The sequence below is a fragment of the Macaca mulatta genome, chromosome 8, assembly GCF_049350105.2.
Source record: "Macaca mulatta isolate MMU2019108-1 chromosome 8, T2T-MMU8v2.0, whole genome shotgun sequence".
Taxonomy (NCBI): Eukaryota; Metazoa; Chordata; class Mammalia; order Primates; family Cercopithecidae; genus Macaca; species Macaca mulatta.
In genome coordinates this window covers 80129647-80145644 of record NC_133413.1, presented here as the reverse complement: position 1 = coordinate 80145644, position 15998 = coordinate 80129647, and the positions used below count along the sequence as shown (strand labels likewise).

At 42.0% G+C, this 15998-nt stretch overlaps 1 protein-coding gene across 7 annotated transcripts in view; it reads right to left on the bottom strand.

Annotated features, from left to right (window-relative positions):
• The window catches only part of SULF1 (sulfatase 1), a 193755-nt gene that overhangs the window by 154721 nt on the left and 23036 nt on the right, over positions 1 to 15998 (bottom strand). For 4 of the 7 annotated variants that reach the window (XM_015145536.3, XM_015145534.3, XM_077943759.1 and 1 more), the window contains exons 1-2: positions 12586 to 12864; positions 3064 to 3158 (exon numbers count right to left, since the gene is read on the bottom strand). The gene's annotated coding sequence lies outside the window, so the exon portion shown is untranslated. Of the gene's footprint in view, positions 1 to 3063; positions 3159 to 12585; positions 12865 to 15998 lie in introns of those variants that run through there. The other 3 variants (XM_015145538.3, XM_077943760.1, XM_077943758.1) reach the window with 1 other exon arrangement.

Genomic DNA, 15998 nt, shown 5'->3' with positions numbered 1-15998 from the left:
ATTTTAGAGGTTATGCCAAGTTCAATGAGCTACAGGTAAGCAGTTCTGAATATTAAATGAAAGAACTTTATACCCAAATGACATGAGTAGAGAGGCAATCAAAAATGCGCAGGGTGGCATTCTGAAACTGTAAGGTCCAGTACAGTGGTCCCTATTTTATAAACGTGACTGTCCAAACACATACACAAAAAAATCCATTTCTTTCCATAAAATCGACTAGAAGGAGGATTGTGGATATACAAATACAGAGGTAGTGATGGGAAGTGACTCGGCTGCTTATCTAATTCAGCTCAAATCCTCGAGTTGGATGAGAAGGGGCAGAGATCTCTGAAGCCAAACATTAAATTTGAATTTTCCAGCCCCAAGATAAAAAAAAAAAGGAGATTGAAACCAGGTCTCATACAGAATCCACAGATTTTCAAGAAAAGTGTTGTGTATGTTAAATTTGAGCAAGTGAATCTAAATGATCCAACATTAGACACTTATTTTGTTTATTTATTTATTTATTTACTTATTTATTTACTTATTTATTTATTTAGAGATGGAGTCTTGCTCTGTGGCCCAGGCTGGAGTGCAATGGCATGATCTCAGCTCACTGCAACCTCCACCTCCTAGGTTCAAACAATTCTCCTGCCTTCATAAACTGGGATTAGAGGTGCGCCCCACCACGCCTGGCTAATTTTTTGTATTTTTAGTAGAGATGGGGTTTCACCATGTTGGCCAGGCTGGTCTTGAACTCCTGACCTCAGGTGATCCACCCATCTCGGCCTCCCAAAGTGCTGGGACTATAGGCATGAGCCACCGTGCCCAGTCTAGATACTTATTTGTGTTTTCCCATAATAAAGATGTGCTGAGAAGTGAAAAACACATAACAGCGGTGAAATCACACATTACGGGGAGAAAAGTGCAACATGAAAGATTACCAGCTAGTTAATAAACAACATGGCATTGTAGAAAAGAGGCCTTTTCATGGGTGCGGTGGCTCATGCCTGTAATCCCGCACTTTGGGAGGCCAAGGTGGGCAGATCACGAGGTCAAGAGATCAAGACCATCCTGGCCATCATGGTGAAATCCCGTCTCTACTAAAATTACAGAAATTAGCCAGGCATGGTGGCGCATGCCTGTAGTTCCAGTTACTCAGGAGGCTGAGGCAGGAGAATCGCTTGAATCCGGGAGTTGGAGGTTGCAGTGAGCCAAGATCTTGCCACTGCATTCCAGCCTGGAGACAGAGGAAGATTCCGTTTCGGGGGTGGGGGTGGGGGGGAATGGCTTCTTCATGGCACAAGAGAAACTAAGAAAGATACTTTGAGAAATCAGGTCCTCAGGGACCTCTTCAGAAAGGATGGGTGCTCTTGTAGTATCAGGGGTTTTCCAGTCTCTTCTACAGTTAATTTTGAATGGCATGGCACCGAAGGCCAACCTCGGTTTTTCCAACATAAAAGTTGATGCATCAGGCTAGAGTTTCACAAAGAAAATGTTCACAAGCTGATTCAAGAAGATAAATAACTCTTGAGAAGTTCCAGTTCTATTCATTGAACTTATTACTTATTCAATGAACTCGTTCATTGAATTATTAAACATTTATCTTTTGAAGTTTCTGTTTTAGAATATTTTCTTCTCATGTTAGAGCTTTGAAGTAAGGAGACCTGGATTTCAACTTATCTTCTCTTACTGTGGATTCAGCTCATTTATGACAAGCATCTGATACAGTGTTGTAATCAGCCATTGGGGTTAATACCCCATGCCATCTTCAGACAAAGCTCCAAGAATTCTAGAAAAACTGCTAATGCTTATAACTTTATGTCAAAGAACTAACCTATCTCCCATACACTTTGAACCATTCATTCACTTTCTTCACATATAACTTGTAGAATGAAGACAAAAATGTTTAGTTCCGTAAGTATTAGAAAGAGAAGCTGGATAAAACAACCCTCCAAGGCAGACCTGAAATTCAGGCCAGACTTGAAGACATTGCTTTTTGGGTGAGGTTCATGAACGTTTTGGTGATTACAGGACTTATTCCAAGCCAACTTGGGCCAACAGAAGGCTTAGAATAAAAATCAAGCAGGCTGGTCATGGTGGCTCATGCCTGTAATCCCAGCACTTTAGGAGGCTGAGGTAGGCAGATCACTTTAGGTTAGGAGTTCAAGACCAGCCTGGCCAACATGGTGAAACCCCATCTTTGCTAAAATACAAAAATTAGCTGGGTGCAGTGGCAGGTGCCTGTAATCCCAGCTACTTGGGAGGCTGAGGCAGGAGAATCGCTTGAACCCAGGAAGTGGAGGTTTCAGTGAGCCGAGATCATGCCACTACACTTCAACCTGGGTAACAGAGGGAGACTTCCTCTCAAAAAAAAAAAAAAAAGAAAAAGAAGAAAAGAAAAAAAAAATCAAGCAAATAGCAATGATTCTGAAGAGTGACTAATGAAATCAAGAGGAACTAAATGTTTTACTTGCATTAGTTTGGTTGGGGCAAAGGGGAACAACTCTCAAAGTTGACATTTGAAAAAGGCTTATGGGGTTGTACCCTCATACGAACCCAACCCCTAAAAATGTTTTTGCCACCAAGGTGAAATTGTTGAGATGGGTTGCCACAATGATCCCTGGCTCCATGAAAGCTCTTGGCACTAATGTTTATCTGGCCAAGGAAAGAAACTGTGAAGACAAGCTGTGAATAAATCAGGTACAGTTTTCACTCCTGACATTGTGGAGTACGTTGTGGATGATGGGCCTACCACACTGCCCCCTAATTCCCCGAGCTTCCTTCCTGAGCAGCTAATAATATGTCAATAGTCATATGATTGTTTAGATTCCCATTTTACAGATGGTTCTTCTGACATTTCTTAGGACTGATTTCATGACATGGCTCTGCCACGTGGAAGGCCCCTTTTAGCTCCCTCAGCCAACAAGAATGAGAATGTGATGGGAAGGTAGAGGACCATTGACTCTTCAGTTTCTGCCAGTTCTTAACAATTCCCCATCCGTGAAATGTTCCCCTCTTCAAGTGACATAGAGTGCCCAGGTGGCCCTTGGTTTAAGCTAGAGATAAAAATTTGATGAGTACCTTTGAAGATTTTCTGCAATTATTCTGCCTTGAAGAACCCGCATGTCATTTGCCAAGTTTATCTTCTTTAGATGATGGTGGGTGGCCGTCAGCACCTACAATGGAGAAGAGCAAAAGTGCCGTGAGTTACGTTTTATCAGCAATTCCTCTCATCTTTCAGATGTTGCCCTTTCACGGCCTCGAAGGGGGTGATCATTAGGAATAATATTCTCCAAATTTCATCCAGACCGATTTTCTTACAATCACTCGCAAGAGTCTTTGAAGCATTGTGGGTGATTCGGTCCTTTTGTAGAAGTTTCTATTTTGACCGCTTCTCCAACAAAGAAAAGACTTTCCATTAGATTCATTTCATATCATTCTTTGACTGGATTTCATAGAACCATTAAAGAAGAGTTTCTTTTTAAAAGTTTACAAAGTGTTCCAAGTTTAAAGGTTGAGTGCTGTCTAATTTCAGGTTGGGAGACCTATTTTAAAGGAAAATGAGCTGAATCATAGAATCTTTTAAAGTTGCAGCAAGCTATTATTTGATGAGCAGCAAAGTAAGCATTTCCAAGTGGTTAAATTTGTTTATATTCCACATTTTTGACAGCTGAAAAATGTAAGTGATTAAAATAAATTTGAGCACTTTGAATAAGAGGAAACCCTCATTTAATGTTGTAAATATCAGATGAAGCAATCTTGCTGCCATGAACATTCTGACACATACACACTGTATGTAAATGTGTATATGATATAAAAGAGAACATAATATAAGATAGAATAGGGAAATTAGACATCTTATTTAACAACGTAGAATTTCCTTTACATTTAAAAATATTTCTCATGCCCATGTAAATATTAATGTTTAATAAAGCATTTCATTTAGAGTTTTCATACTTTTCCACTGGTGAATACAATTGTACCTTGGTATACACATGGGGGGATCTCAGAGGTAATGGATGCAGATTTTTTCCCTCCATTGGCCTGGAATCTCTTTTTATCCTGAGCTGGCCTTGGCAAGTCAGGTTAAGCCCCAGGTCCTTTGCTTTGCTCTCGATGGACCATTCTTACCACAAAATTGCTGCAGCAGCACCTCCTTGGAGCTAGCCTGGTGCTGCAGGATTCACTTTCCTCCCACACCACTCTCATCACCCCTCTTTCCACTCTCATCACCCCTCTTTCCACTGGAGTGAAACTCCGCCACTGCTAGTTTTATGCCACCCTCTGCAATGTGCCCCACCTCACCAATTAGGCCTCTAGATCACTCCCTTCACTGTGCTTCTCCTCCTGGGGGTTGGGGAGTTCCAGGAGAACTTTTCCATCCTGTCTCCATGGTGCTGATATCACAAATTATTAGAAGCATCATGCAGATGCCCACTTGTAAAATATGTTCTGAGAGGACACATACATGTTTGTGCTTATAATCGTATGTGCAACTCATGATCTCCTACAGTGAAAGTTTACATCTAAATGTGATGTCAAAAATATCTGGCTGTGGTTAGGTTGGCACAGTCTGATGTCAAAAGAATACCTTTTCTGAGACTGTTCTGAATATGCTACCAGGCAGCCGAGTCTGGAATGAGATGCCGGAATACCAGGCTACGGCATTCACTGGCTATGTGGCCTTGAGCACATTATTTAATTTCTCTATGCCTCAGTATTCTCCTCTGATAAATGGGAATTTAAAATGTTATCTACCCCATAGGGTTGATGTGAGGATGACGTGAAAACGTTCATGTGAAAAACTTAGAAGACTACCTAGAACAAAATATGGGTTCAATAAAGATCGGCAATCATTATTACTTGGATTGATTTTTTTAGACCAGTAATAAAGATACAACCTTCCTTGCATATTTGCAATCAAAAGACATTTTCATGAAATGAGACCAGAGTTTTCTTAAATTTTATAAATGTAGACTTTGATTTCTCATCATTAAAATGATAATGTGTAGGTCAGGTGTGGTGGCTTGTGCCTGTAATCCCAGCACTTTGGGAGGCTGAGGTGGGAGGATCGTTTGAGGCCAGGAGTTCAAGACCAGCCTGGGCAACACAGTGGGACCCCCATCTCAACCAAAAAATTTAAAAAATAGCTGGTCAAGGTGGTGCGCACCTGTAGTTCCAGCTACTTGGGAGGCTGAGGCGGTAGGATTGCCTGAGCCCAGGCGTTTGAGTCTGCAGTGAACTGTGATCACACACTACCGTCTCTGTGACCTGTATACATGATGGTCTCATCTCTCCGGTCGGGTTTCAGGATTTCTCAGAGCGAGGGTTGTGTCTTGGGCTTCGTCTCCATCTTATGGGATCACAGTGTGGCCCCAGTAACTATTGGAAGGTGGCCAAGCCTCACTGTAAAGGACAGTCAGGATCTGAGTCACCGATGGATCCTTGGTTTGTTTTAGGGTTTATTCAAGTTTTGGTTAAAAATATAGACTCCAAGACTCTGAATGTTTTCTCAAGCAATAACAAATTGTCAGCCCACAGGGCTGAAGCTGGCCACACAAACTTGAAAGGACCAGGAAACCAGTGGCCTAGCTGTGGGTCACTGCGTCCCTTTCTGTTGCTTAAGTCAGACTTAGGATGTTTTCTGTAAGTAATGACTCAGCACAACTCAGATGTGTGTGTGTGTGTTTCTGTGTGTGTGTGTGTGTGTGTGTGTGTTTCTGTGTGTGTGTGTGTGTGTGTGTGTTTCTGTGTGTGTGTGTGTGTGTGTGTGTGTGTGTGGAGAGAGACAGAGAGAGAGCACTCATGAGTCTCAGTTTTTCTGTTCCTATAGTGAAAGGATAAGGTAAAACTGGAAGACCTCCAATATCTCTTCTTACTCTAAAATTCTATAAAATGTTGGCACGTATGGCGATTCATTTGACATTACCATCTTCAGATAAGTGTGGGTGTGTGCCAGAATTTCACCTGTTGAGAATATATCGGGAAGTTAAGCTTGATAGTTTAACAGCTGTACTTTAAGAGTTTGGTTTGGCTTCACTCTCTGTGTCAGTGTGTTACTGCAGTTAGCACTTAGGAATTCATGCTATAAAGCAACTAGATGATTGAACTTAACTCTCTTGGTTGTCTCAGTTGTTCAGAAACCAAGCTGCATTTCCTGGCTCTGAAACTTTGTAAACTCATCAAATTTTACTGCAGAGAAATGTCATTAAAATAACAGTCCTTAGTGGAAACACTAGCGCCATTCATCACTAGCAAAATGCTGAAACAGTAACTGATATTTTTAAACTGTGAATTGGAGGCATTTTTATATACTTTACACATACACACATTTAGACAGATGTGTAAGGTAAATGTTCATTTTTCCTTTGCAATTGTCCTTTAATTGTCTCTTAAAAGTGGCTTTAGCCTTGTTGCTTAAGAACATTCTGGGCTGGGCGCGGTGGCTTACGCCTGTAATCCCAGCACTTTGGGAGGCTGAGGCGGGTGGATCATGAGGTCAGGAGTTTGAGACCAGCTTGACCAACATGGTGAAACCCCGCCTCTACTAAAAATACAAAAATTAGCCAGGGGTGGTGGCATGCACCTGTAATCCCAGCTACTCAGGAGGCTGAGGCAGGAGAATTGCTTGAATCCAGGAGGTGGAGCTTGCAGTGAGCCGAGATTGTGCCACGGCACTCCAGCCTGGGTGACAGAGCAAGACTCTATCTCAAAAAAAAAAAGAAAATTCTTTCTTTGCTCGCGTCACCTTGGAAAGTAATAACTGGTTCCAAACTGCTTTTCTTTTTTTTTTTTTTTTTTTTTTTTTGAGACGGAGTCTTGCTCTGTCCCCCAGGCTGGAGTGCAGTGGCGCGATCTCGGCTCACTGCAAGCTCCGCCTCCCGGGTTCACGCCATTCTCCTGGCTCAGCCTCCCGAGTGGCTGGGACTACAGGCGCCCGCCATCTCGCCCGGCTAGTTTTTTGTGTTTTTAGTAGAGACGGGGTTTCACCGTGTTAGCCAGGATGGTCTCGATCTCCTGACCTTGTGATCCGCCCGCCTCGGCCTCCCAAAGTGCTGGGATTACAGGCTTGAGCCACCGCGCCCGGCCTCCAAACTGCTTTTCTTAAAGGGTTGTTGGAAGGTCCAAAGTGTGCTCATTAGAAAACTTGTGCTGAACCACACAAATCTTGCCATTGTGGATGGTGCATGCATGTGGGACTATTACTTCATACACAATTGACATGGGGCCAGAAAACATGTGAACAGGAAGCCAAACCCAAGAGAAAGTTGAGGAGCTTCCAGCTTTCCATGGAGCACAGAAAGAAGCAAAATCCAGCAACAGTTTGGACTCAAGTGTCTGGGGAACTGCACAGCTGCGACCTATCCACTCTTCAAACGCTGCAGAGGCAAAGCACAGTGGCTCGGGCAGCACCCAACTGGGAGTAAATCATTATGTCAGCAAACCTAAAAAGATGGTGAGGGTGTAGCACTTGCTTATGAAGCCAAGTTTAAATAGCTTGAGTAACCTAAATGTGGAATGACCAGCACCATATATGGAAGCTCAGTATATTCTTCATACTTCAATTGTGCTAATGGGAATTTCCCCAAATATATCTTGCTCCTTCCTTAAATAATAAACTTTCCCATGATGCAAAGTCATCTTATTCAAAAGTATGTATTTGGTGATTATTTTGCATAGCTGAGATGTTAACAGTTCCTTTTTGGGACACTTCATTTTTTTTATGGCAAAAGCAAAAATAGAAATGTTTTTCACCATTTCAGAAGTCAAAGATGATTTCCAAAGTTCAGTGAATTAAGTGAGCCATCAGAAGCAGAAGAAATTCAGATTGTTGTCAAATGCTATCTTTCTAATAAGTGGTAAGGCTTTTTATATTTAGAGGTGGAAATGGCTTTTTAAATCTGTTTTTGAATGTGTTGATACAGTTCACCTACCAGAAAGAAATATTATACCACTTTGCAAGACTAGCCACAAAGTCTGGGGCTAAGCCCCTTTTATAAGAAATGGCATTCGCTCTGAAGTGCTCAGGTAGGGTAAGAGCTCTGAAATCCAGGAAATCCGATAGAGGCTTTGCCTAGAAGATTAAGTGCTGAGCATAGAAAGGGTGAAAGGCTAAAAGAAAACCAGGGTTATCAAGTAATCAGACCTCAAGATTTAAAAAGTCACAGCTTCCTGCCTGCTAATCAGATTGATTTCTATTCATTCAAAATGTTAAAATTCTTCCAGTTGTCATCTTTAAAAAATTTGCAAATGTTACTCACCTCTCCATTCCAATTATGCTCTGTTCAAGAGTATGGGAAGAACTTACTGGTCATGCTGAAGAAGGATGAAATTATTGTAGGCTAAATAATGACCAGGTAAGAAATTACTTCCTTTGCGTTAGTCTCTGAGTGAGTTCCTCGTTCAACAGAAGTGAAAAATCCTTGTTAAGGAAAGGGCTTGTTTTTGATGAGTATTACTTCTTTATGCATATGTGCTTTTTATGAATAAGTATTCTACTGGCTCATAAATCTTTAGTCTCTGCTCATTTCTGAAGTCTCTGAAGAAGTAAAAATTACTCTCTTTGAGGGTACACACAGCTACTGGCAAGACTGCCCTAGACATGGGCTTCCTATTTAAATGTTAATGAGAAAAAAAATTCATTTGGCAGCAGGGACGTAAGATTAAAGCTCTGATTCAATTGAGTCCAGATAGTGACCATTTCTTGGGGGGGGGGATTAGAACATAATAGGGAGAGCTCAGTCTTTATGTATCTACTCAAAATTTCAAAGACAAAAATCTAGCATTTTTTTTTTTAAAGAACCAGGATCTCACTATATTGCCCAGGCTGGAGTGCACTGGCTATTCACAGGCTTGATTATAGTGCACCATAGCCTTGAACCTCTGAGCTCATGAGATCCTCCTGCTTCAACCTCCTGAGTAGCTGGGACTACAGGCACATGCCACCACATCCAGACAATAATTTTATATTAAAAAAATGCTTTTTATTTTTACTCCGTGTTGCAGTCTAACCTCTTAGTGATATCTCAACCTGATATTACTCCAACTAACTCAATTTTCTTCTATAAACCAGTACCTCCTCTTGTTTTATGGTATTCTATTACAACTACCCAGTTGCCCAAGCCCAAAACTAGTATTACGAAAGTTTCCTTTTCCTCCATTCTCTTCATCCAGTCAAGAATGTTCTACCTTCTGGCCGGGCGCGGTGGCTCAAGCCTGTAATCCCAGCACTTTGGGAGGCCGAGGCTGGCGGATCACAAGGTCAGGAGATCGAGACCACAGTGAAATCCCGTCTCTACTAAAAATACAAAAAAATTAGCCGGGCGCGGTGGCGGGCGCCTGTAGTCCTAGCTACTCAGGAGACTGAGGCAGGAGAATGGCGGGAACCCGGGAGGCGGAGCTTGCAGTGAGCCGAGATCGCGCCACTGCACTCCAGCCTGGGCAACAGCGTGAGACTCCGTCTCAAAAAAAAAAAAAAAAAAAAAAAAAGAATGTTCTACCTTCTAAATATCTCTGGAATCTGTGCCCTATTGTCCACCTACACTGCCCAGTGCTCCCAGCAGTTCTCACTGGAACACTACAATAGTCTCTTTTTTTTTTCCTTTGAGACAGGATCTCACTTTGTCACCCAGGCTGGGGCGCAGTGGCACAAACACAGCTCACTCTAGCCCCCACCTCCCAGGCTCAAGCGATCCTCTTGCCTCAGTCCCCGGAGTAGCTAGGACTACAGGTGTGTGTCACCATGTTCAGTTAATTTTTTGCATTTTTTGTAGAGATGGAATTTCACTATGTTGGCCAGGCTGGTCTTGTCCTCCTTAGCTCAAGTGATCCGCCTGCCTCAGTCTCTCAAAGTGCTGGGATTACCGGCCTGAGACACTGTTCCTGACCTGCAATAGTCTCTGAATTGGCCTCCGAGAGTGTTGCTAGCCCCAGGTCTTTGCCCAGCACACGCTCATATAGGATACTAGATGATCTACATCAAATCTTTCCAAAACTCAAATCACAAGACTTGTTTACTCTTGGTCTTCTCAGCCTCACACAAAGTCCTCTGATGTGTTCCCACTAATTAAAAAGTAATCCTGAAAGTGCTGAGCCTGGGTGAGATAAGAGCTCAGCTACAATGCTTCCATCACTGAGATGGGTTTGCAACAAACAAATAATCAAAATAGTCCCTTGAACCAAACAATGGTTTAGTGATGTAGTGGATTTACATTTGGGCACAAATAAGCTCTTATCGTAATGTGACCTAGAAAAATGAACGGTATGCAGATCAGAGGCTGGTCCATGGATGATTTTTTTTTTTTTTTTTTTGCTAAACTTAATGGGTCCAAACACCTCAGCATGAAGCAGCAAATGCTGAGGACTGGGCCCCTACTGGACCTCCAGCCTCCCAAATTAAACACTCCAGCACCATCTGACCCAGTTCCTGTTCCCAGGCTTTCTTCTACTTCTTGCTCTCCAGTGCTCTGCTCTTCTAGAATGTCCTTCCACACCTCCTGATTATCATGTAACACCTCTGAAAAGTTCCTTTGACTTTTACTAGGCAGAGGGAACCATTCTGGCTTCAGACTTTTACTAGGCAGAGGGAACCATTCTGGCTTTAGTACTGACTCTTAATCTTGAACACATTTGTATTTTTGCTATTATCTTGTTTTGAAAATCATCTGTTGTTTAAGTCTGTCTCCTTAGACTACCAACTCTTCCAAGGTAGGATATGAATCTTATTCATCTTTGTACCACTGGTGCTTTGCTCAGCACGCAGTACATAGTAGATGCTCAATAAATGAATGAATTGAATGAAAGACGAAAAAATAGAGTAAATGAAAAAGCTCTAAAATGGACTAAAATGCCACTACTTTCAGACTGGGTGCTAGACATTTTACATATATTATTTCCTTTTAGGCCTTTCAACTCCTCTCCTTGGGGTAAGTAATATTGATCTTACTTTATGGATGTGAAACCTGAGGCTGAAAATCTTAAAGATCTTGCTGCTGGTCATGTAACTAGGTAATGACCAAACTAAGCCTCAAGTCCAGATCGCATCAAAGCTTGTGTTCTTTCTATTATGATTGAGTATGACTTTGAGGCTAATGCTGAGATTATGTGGTTCATCTTTGTAATCAAATTAGGCAACGTATAGAATTTGGTGTTGAAATATCACTTTTAAATTTAGGGGTAAAAGCAACTAGAATCCAGTCTTATTTTTGACTTCAATTATACCTTAGAATTTCATGGGAGCCACAGAGAATTCTAAGTGAAAATATCATTTAAAGAGAATGTGAAACAAAGACATAATTTTATAATATTTCTCATGTGTGTTAATAAATAATGAATAAATATTGCAATCTGAAAGTTAATGTGAAATAAGTTTCTCCACTTGATCCATTTTGGATGTTATACTATCATGTAACATACTGAGCACTAGATAGATACAATAAATGTAAGAATTTAAGATAATTAAAGACACATATACACACTAACATCTACACACATATTATCCATGGTTTTCACATCCATTCATCTAGAGGCAAAGATGATAAAGCCTTATGAACGAATCACAGCACTTACAGCATTAAAAGTGAGAGGACTTGCTTTTCTACATTATTACCAATTTATAGTTCTTAGTTTTCTTACCTGAAATCTTATTAAAACAATAAATCTCAGTATCTCATAGCATACCAAATTATAATCATGGTTTTATAAATGCAAATTGTACAATTGCCCAAAATAGACCCTTTGTTTTTTGGCTTGTTCAAATAGCAAGTCATAGTTGCTAAGTATTCAGAAGTTGTGTCTTTCTTCATGTTATTCTAGAGTTTTAAGTTCACCTCTTGTTAAAAAGCAGTTTCTCAAAGCAGTGAGCATAATCTCTGAGAAGAGTACTCTGTTAATTCAGCACTCTTTACAGAAACATAGTTTGATAACAGGGCTTTGAGTTTTGCCTGTGCTTAAAAAGTTAGTGTCCATGTTTCTTTAATATTAGAACCTTCAGTTATGCAGTGAAAAATTTAATAAAAATTCACATGTTCACTATAGCTACAGTGTTTTGTACAGTTTACCCAAGTCAGTGCAAGTTTCAAGCCTGCACTGAAAGATGGGATTTATTTCATAGTGTGAAAAGAAACTTTCAGCAATTACAACTGATTGAAATTGTGACTACCCAAGGCAGAGAAACTGAAGATCGAAGTGGCATCATTTCTCCTTGTCTAACAAGCCAGGTGACTAACTAGGGCTCCTCTTAAGGGCAAAAAGGTGTGTGTGTATGTGTGTGTGTGTGTGTGTGTGTAGTGTTGTGTGTGTGTGGTGTGTATCAACAGCCAGACATCACCAGAATGCTGTCAAAGTGGCCAATTTCAGCACCTCACCTGGGTGCTATTTTGTTAAGTGAATTAATTATCAACAGAAAACTCTTTCCCCTCTTATTATCATTACAAGGGACCAAATTTGGGTGGAGGACTTTGGCCAGAAACATACTTTCCATCATCTGAGAATCTAATGAATAATAATATGATGAATAATGAATAAATAATATGAAATGGACAGGGACAGGAAGGAAAGTTTGTCTTCTTTCTTTTTAAAGTAAAAGCAGAGCACGATACTTACAAAAGCCGCCTTCAAAATCTTCTCTAGAGAAAAAGCTCTGGGAACAGGGAGGAGGCAGAGGAGCAGAGATAAGGTGGCAGCGGGACTTCCTTCCTCCTCCGGAGAGGGAGAGTCATGTTCCTTATCTGCCCTGACCTCTGAGGAGCGCCGGCAGCCGGGAAGGCCTGGCCTCTGATCCTCACTGCCCTTGCTCCTGGCCCCTGCGCCTGGGGTTTCCTAGTTGCCGATCAAGCCGCCCCGGCCCGACACCGGCCCCAAGATTCATTAGCGACGGTCTGCGAAGTGCTCGCAAGATGAAGACGGTTATATAAGCCCGCGTATTATTATCATCACACACCCCCATAGAACCAACGCTGCCAGACAAACAAAAGGCAGTTCCAAGAAGAGGAGGAGCAGAGGCAGAAGTTACACTAGGGGTGAATTTCGGGACACGGCTGAAAGAACTGCGGGAAAAAAAAAAGGGCAACTCAATATGTGCATGCAAACCTCGGCAAACAAACTGCGCTGCAGCCGGCCGGCTTAGAGGGCGGCGGGCAGAGGCTCAGGGTTTCCAGGCGTGCGGTTCCGGCTCCCTGAGCACCCGCCCGGCACAGTAGCTGCCTGTGGCAGGATGGAGTGGATGGGAAGATGTGGTATTTGGAAAGCCAGGCGTTCCAGAGACCAAGTGCTTAGTAAACACTGATGTTTCTTAGACTCAGACCAGGTGCTTCTGCTGGTTCTCTTTATTCCTGGTCTCTTGTTTTCCTAAGGATGGTTGGCCAGGAGTTCCCTGTGCCCTGTCGATCCCTCTAATTTTAAACGTCTCTGGGTCTCTCCTCTCCTCTCTGTGGGAGCAATAAACGGAACCAGAGCGCTCTTTCCACTGAGCCTGGGTCCTCTGAGAAAGTTCTGATTATTCTGAGCACCAAGCTTCCCTCCCCCCTCCCCCGACTTGCTACTCATATTTTCTTTAAAATTATTATTATCCTGCCCTGCGCCTGCCACTGCTTCCCAACACGCAAAGAAATCCTCATCTTGGCACTCAAAGCCCACAATTTCTGTCTCCACACTAATTTCCCACTTCCCATCCCGCCCTCCTGCCTCACCCCCCAGCACATTAGAATGTGAATCATTCTCTAAAGATGGCCTTTCAATTCTCCATTTCCCATCTTTACTCATACCCCAATCCTCACACCCATTTCCTTCAAGGTTCAGTTCAAATCCCGCCTCCCCTACAAAAGCCTTCCTGATTTCCCCTCTTTTCTCCCTGTGACTCTGTTTCTCTGTTGTCATTCCTCATGCGTTGTCTGTCTCCATAGGTTTGGAACCCTGCGTTGTTCTCCTTGGTGGCCCAGGACAGGGCCCTACATAAAGCAGGTGCTTAGTGAGTATTCACTGAATGAAACTGACAGCTGACCAGATCTTACCTGCATTGTCGTCAGCTATATGGGCATAGGTGAGAGCCACCACACGGTACTAAAATATGGATGGTTGTTGGATATATGCAATAGGTTCATGAGGGTTTGTAAACTTGCATAAGTTAAAAAAGAAAGCTTTTCTAAAACTTGTAGGGGAGCCTCTAAACTTAAGTCAGCTTACTTTAGGATGTAAGTTCGTGAGGCAAACAGGAATGTTGGCATCTGTTGATTCTTTGCTACTGCACATTAGGGGACCTGTAAGTGGAACTTCCTTTACAGAATGCCAGGAAAATTACCCAAAGGTGAGATTTTTCAGACATCACTGGCTTCTGGGATAGATTTTATGGAGGAACTCCTCCACTATTGAAAGAATATGTGCTATCACAACAGCAGCTTAGCAAATGAACAGCTGCTCTCGGGTGAATTGTTTTATGATATGGGGTGAAATTTAGAACACGAGCTGTCAGATACTGAATTTCTTGTGGCTTTGTATTAAAGTGTCCTTAATGACATTTCTCCTGTTATTTTTTGGTAAAGGCAACATGCTTCAAATTTCATCTCTGCCAGTTGGATTGACCGTGGTGTCATTTCAGAGACTTGGGGTGTGTCTATGCAATACACGCTCTCCACGCATACAGATTGTTCAGTGAATTGTTCAGTGAATTGGAAGAATTTTCCCCCCTCCACTAATTTGGAACAATGAAAACCAATTCAGGTTTTAAAGAATTTTGGCCTCAAATTCCTGAGGATTCGGCTTCAGGAATGACAGAGATCTTACTGCAAATTTGTAGTTCAAGTGTAGGATCGTCTGTCATTTTGTTATGCTCAGGTGAGGACCATAACCTTTACTATAGTTAGTATTTATGAATCCCTCTGGGGTTTCAGGAACCGGGCTAGATGCTTTACATGTCTTCTCAACCTAGCAGAACTATTTTTATTTTCACTTTACAGATGGGTAAATGGAGTCTGGTCATACAGCTTAGAAAGTGACAGAACTAGGATTTGAATCTAGGTCTATCTGACTCTGTAGTCAATGATTTTTCTATTCTACTGAAAGCTGAAAGAAACCTGAGATATTATCTCATCTGGCGGTTTTCAAACTGGGTTCCAAGAAGTTTTAGGCTTTCAAGGGATACTTCAGGAACCTTGGCAGTGTGTGGGAAGCGGGCGAATGTGTGGGAGGCCAGGCAATCTGGCTTGGACTTTACTCGTTGGATTCAAATGGATAAACATTATTTCCATCTGTTTTATAGAGTGACTTTAGACTTTGTTTGAGACAATGGTTTTGCTGCTAAAAAAATATTTTAAAACTCTTGTTTAACTTCCTCATTAAAGAGTATAGCCACACATGGTGGCTCATGTTTATAATCCCAGCGCTTTGGAGGCCAAGGTGGGTGGATCGCTTGAGCCCAGAAGTTCGAGACCAGCCTGGGCAACATGGTGTAACCCTGTCTCTGCAAAAAAAAAAAAAAAAAAAAAAAAAATTAGTCAGGTGTGGTGGCACATACCTGTAGTCCCAGCTACTTGGGAGGCTGAGGTGGGAGGATCACTTGAGCCCAGGAGGCAGAGGTTGCAGTGAGCCCAGATTGTGCCACTGCATTCCAGCCTAGGCAACACAGTGAGACCCTGTCTAAAAAAAAAAAAAAAAAAAAAGAAAGAAAGAAAGAAGAGAAGAAAAGAAAAGAAAAGGATGAAACTTGGGGTCCAGAAGATAAAATGCCTTGTCCAACATGGTATAACTAAGGGCGATAGGCCCAGCATTAACTTCAGATGTCCTTTATCTAAAGGACGCAAGGGGCCAGTAGTTTCAGACAGAGCCTGAACATTTCAAGTTTTGTCTTTTAGATAAAGGACATTTGTTAAATCCCAGGGGAAATGAGAGAATCTACATTTCCCTGACCTGACTCTGTGTCCCGACAGTATTCTTGAAAAACGGAAGGCGGGAATACAGCCACAATGGCAAGCTAAACTTATTTTTTTTTAGCCCTTTGGCTATAAGTCTAAAGTTTGTCAACA